At 40.5% G+C, this 5,000-nt stretch overlaps 1 protein-coding gene across 1 annotated transcript in view; it reads right to left on the bottom strand.

Annotated features, from left to right (window-relative positions):
* Nucleotides 1-5,000, bottom strand: part of LOC113822561 (uncharacterized) — an 18,826-nt gene that overhangs the window by 13,020 nt on the left and 806 nt on the right. The window lies entirely within an intron of this gene.

The raw sequence follows: 5,000 nt of genomic DNA, 5'->3' as shown, positions 1-5,000 counted from the left end.
GATAGAGAAAGAGGAAGAGAGAAACCAAGAGAGAGAGAGAGAGAGAATGATAGAACGAGAGAGAGAGAGATAGAACGAGAAAGAGGAAGAGAGTAACCAAGAGAGAGAGAGAAAGAACGAGAGAGAGAGAGAAAGATAGAACGAGAGAGAGAAAGAAAGAAACCCAGAGAGAGAGAGAGAGAAAGAAACCCAGAGAGAGAGAGAGAGAGAGAGAAACCCAGAGAGAGAGAGAGAGAAAGAAACCCAGAGAGAGAGAGAGAGAGAAACAGGGAGCGAGTGAGGGTGGAAGGTGAAATAGAGGTGAGTCACGTCTTCGGTATCTCGAAAACTCTTTTAGCTTTGGCACTTTAGCCTAGAACTTCCTCTCGCCCCCAGAGCCATGACCGCCGTCGACCTCGCCACCTCACAGATGATTTTAGAAAGCAATAAAGTGAACAGAGACTAATCAAAGGCGGAAACCTCAGAACGCTGATTCAAAGAGGCGTTACCTGTTCAAATTTCCCTGCCCCCCCCCCGCCCCCCCTGCCTCTCGTTATTCTTGAAACTCTCTTTTCTTTTCCTTTTGCCTTCTTCGTTCTTCCCCTCCTCGTTTAGAATTCTCCTTCCCTCCCCTTTCTCCTTCGCAATTTGAACCTCTCCTTCTTCTTGTCTCTCTCTCTCTCTTTCCCTCCCTATCTCTAATTAATCCCTTCTTCCCTCCCTCACTTCGTTCACTTCTTCCTTCTCTATCTTGCATTCCTCCCCCCTTCCCTCACGTGCTTCGTTCCTATCCTCCTTCTCCTCCACTTTGAACCCCTCCCCTCCTTCTCCTCCTCCACTTTGAACCCCTCTCCTCCAGGAACCACTCCCCCCTCGCACCCCACCCCCCACCCCCTCCACCTTCTGGTCTACCCCTCCTTGCATGACCATTAGACTTGCCCTCATTTTGAGGTGACCTCCCCCCCCCCCTCCTCCTCTTTCTATTAACCCAGTCTCTTACCCCCCTCCAAGCCTCCGGTCCTCCCCCCACCCCCTCCGACCTGACCTTTTGAAAGCCGGTATCATGCACATGGCCTACAATAACATGCATGGCTGTTGGTTTGAGGAGTCTTGTAGCCACAGTGCATGGTGCTCTGTGGTGACAATTTGATACATGTGTCAAATATCTAAAGCGACTTCCACTTTGATGACATTGGACACATTCGACATTTACAATACCTATATGATTAAACACATACAGAAAATAAGTATAAGTATCTATCTCACAGAATCAAAACTGTCATTAATTCGGACAAAATTCCTCGAACTGACAAAAAAAAAGAGAAAGAGAAAAATAAAAAACCGATTAAACTTTAATCACACGACACTTGCCCAAGAGCCTTGCAAGCAGGAACAAATCTGAAGAATTTTTCTCCGACAATTTCTACTTTTGCGAAACCTCAAGCTGGGATAAGGGCGAGCCAGGAACTTGAATTTTATCTTTTTTTCTTTTTATTAGTATCTTTTTCTTCACGATTAGCTGGTGCTGAGATTCCCTCGCTCTCTTCTTAAAGCAGACATTATTTTTCTCTTTTCTTTTTTTACCTCGTTAATTTTGCTTATTTGCTGAATCACGGAAGACACCCCAAAGATCTTTTATATATGTATTTATTAACGTTTATACATCTATTCAAATGTTGATTTTGTGTTGATCTGTTTGTTATTTCTTTCAGAGAGGATTTATCGTCTGGTTTTACAAAGGAGATTCGATTAAGATGTTCTGAACCAACTTCATAGTGTCATCTCTCGTAATGACATTGAATTAGCTTTATCATCTTGCAACGTATTCTTACAACCTTGCAATATTTTCAATCCTCTCCCATGTTTTTTTTTCACTTCGCGGGGAAATAATGAAATATATCATCATTCGTCATCATTTAGCAACATTTTCCGTCTTTCCTACATTTCCTTCTCTTTTTTTGAACAATGAAGAAAAAAAAAGCTACATATCAATTCATCCCAGCTTCGTTTCTGACCATAATCGCGATAAAGAAAGAAGGAGAAGAAGAAAAAGTAGAAGAAAAAGAAACACTCGATTTTCCGGCATATCAAGGAGACAGTAGCTTCCACTTTTTCGGCCAATTCATTCTTACTGGAAATTGCTCTGAGTGATTCCAATCTCAAGCAGGAAGCCGACTGTACGTAGATTAGGATTAGGGACCTGTGTTGAAAGCACCGGATGAGGGGAATAATTAGAGCAGAAACAAGATCAGATTTCATTAGGAATTCATATCATGCACCCGTGAATACGCATGATCACACACATATGTGGTAATGCGTGTGTATGTTTGTGTGTCGGAGGAAGAGAGGGAGGGAGGGAGGAGGAGAGAGAGAGAGTGAGAGAAAGAGAAAGAGAGAGAGAGAGAGAGAGAGAGAGAGAGAGAGAGAGAGAGAGAGAGAGAGAGAGAGAGAGAGAGAGAGAGAGAGAGAGAGAGAGAGAGAGACAGACAGACAGACAGACAGACAGACAGATAGATTAGATAGATAGATAGATACAAAAAGGAGGAAGAGGAGGAGAAGGAGGAGCTGGAAGAAGACGAAGAAGAAGAGGAGGAGAAGGGGCAGGAGAAGGAGGAGTTGGAGGAAGACGAATAGAAATAAGACCGAAGGAAGTGCAAATTAAGGGGAACGACAAAGAGAAAATAATTAGGTATGAATAAAAAGAATAAGAAGACGACGACGAGGAGGAAGAAAAATAAGAATAAGCATAAAATTAGAAATATGAATAAAAACAACAATAACAAAAATACGAAAAAAACAGATGTAACAAAAAAAACGAATAAGAACAAGAAAAAAAGAGAGAAGACAAAGAAGAAGAAGACAAAAAAGACAAAAAAAAAGAAGGCAAAAAAGAAGAAACAAGAAAAAAAAGAGAAGACACCAACGAAGAAGACACAAAAAAGAGAAGACACCAACGAAGAAGACACAAAAAAGAGAAGACACCAACGAAGAAGACAAAGACAAAAAAAAGAAGCAATAAACAAGAAGAAGACAAGGAAGAAGCCCGGCCAGTGCAGAGTCCAGACGCGGTGCGGACGTCGAGCCCAAGAACCGCTGGTGGATATGATCGCGCTCGGAATCCCAGCTCTTGGGCGCCGAAAGCAGATCTTGTCTGATTTATGCAGAGCAAGTCGGGGAAACTAAGCTAGATTTTTCAAGGTTTTTTAAATGTACGTGTCTACGTGTTCATCTATCGCTCTGTCTATCTGTCTATCTATCTCCCAATCTATTTAATGTGTGTGTCTATGTGTTCATCTATCGCTGTCTATCTATCTATCTTCCCATCTATTTAATGTGTGTCTACGTGTTCATCTATCGCTCTGTCTATCTATCTATCTAGCTTCCCATCTATTCAATGTGTGTGTCTACGTGTTTATCTATCGCTATGTCTATCTACCTATCTTCCAATCTATCTAATGTGTGTGTCTAGGTGTTCATCTATCGCTCTATCTATCTATCTATCTTCCAATCTATTTAATGTGTGTGTCTATGTGTTTATCTATCGCTCTGCCTATTTATCTATCTATCTTCCAGTCTATTTAATGTGTGTGTCTAGGTGTTCATCTATCGCTCAGTCTATCTATCTATCTAGCTTCCCATCTATTCAATGTGTGTGTCTACGTGTTTATCTATCGCTCTGTCTATCTATCTATCTTCCAATCTATCTAATGTGTGTGTCTATGTGTTTATCTATCACTCTGTCTATCTATCTATCTATCTTCCAATCTATTTAATGTGCGTGTTTACGTGTTCATCCATCGCTCTGTCTATCTGTATATCTATCTACCAATCTATTTAATGTGTGTGTCTACGTGTTCATCCATCGCTCTGTCTATCTGTCTATCTACCAATCTATGTATCTATCTTTCTTTCAATCATATACATATATATGTGCATATATATATATATATATATATATATATATATATATATATATATATATATATATATATATATATATATATATATATATATATATATATATATATATATATATATATATATATATATATATATTTGTGTAAATGGTTTGAATGCTGAAAAGGTGACAAGTGAAGAGAAGGAGAAAGAGAGATGGACAGAAGAACAGACATGCTTGCAGATTGACATACCCAAACCAAAAAACGACCAGGAACACATCCTTACAGAACATATACACAGATACCCCCTAAAAGTATACAAGGCACAGAAAACATCACGCACTTTTCACAGAGAGAGAGAGAGAGAGAGAGAGAGAGAGAGAGACAGAGAGAGAGAGAGAGAGAGAGAGAGAGAGAGAGAGAGAGAAAGAAAGAAAGAAAGAAAGAGAGAGAGAGAGAGAGAGAGAGAGAGAGAGAGAGAGAGAGAGAGAGAGAGAGAGAGAGAGAGAGAGAGAGAGAGAGAGGAGAGAGAGAGGGGGGGGGGGGGGGGAGGGAGAGAGAGAGAGAGAGGAGTGAGTGAGTGAGAGAGAGAGAGAGAAAGAGAGAGAGAGAGAAAGAGAGAGAGAGGAGAGAAAGAGAGAGAGAGGAGAGAAAGAGAGAGAGAGGAGAGAGAGAGAGAGAGAGAGAGAGAGACAAATAGAGATAGATAGATAGACAGATATATAGATAGAGAGAGATGGACAGATAGATAGCTATATAGATAGATAGAAAAAGAAAGATCAGGAGAGAGAGAAAGAGAAAGAGCAAGAGATAAATGCAGCTAAAGAATACATAGCTAGACAACACAAGAAATTCTGCCTCCGCCCTCAGTATCAGCCGAAGACGGAGGGACACGTGTTAACCGAACCCCGAGGTCCTTGACACTGCCAGGGAATGTTGCCGTGAGTCCGTTCTGTCTCTTATCTTGCCTTTTATCTTTTTTATTTTTTCATTTTTTTTACTTTTCCGAAAAGTATAGAATGCATGTGTAGATGAAAACGTATGAGATCCAATTCGTTTATTTTGTTTATTTATTTATTTTTAGGGGGGTGAGGGCGGGTTTGGATATGATTGGTAATTCTT

This window comes from Penaeus vannamei, chromosome 16 (assembly GCF_042767895.1).
Source record: "Penaeus vannamei isolate JL-2024 chromosome 16, ASM4276789v1, whole genome shotgun sequence".
Lineage (NCBI taxonomy): Eukaryota > Metazoa > Arthropoda > Malacostraca > Decapoda > Penaeidae > Penaeus > Penaeus vannamei.
The sequence above is the reverse complement of the archived record's forward strand: the minus strand, read 5'-3'. Positions and strand labels throughout refer to the sequence as shown.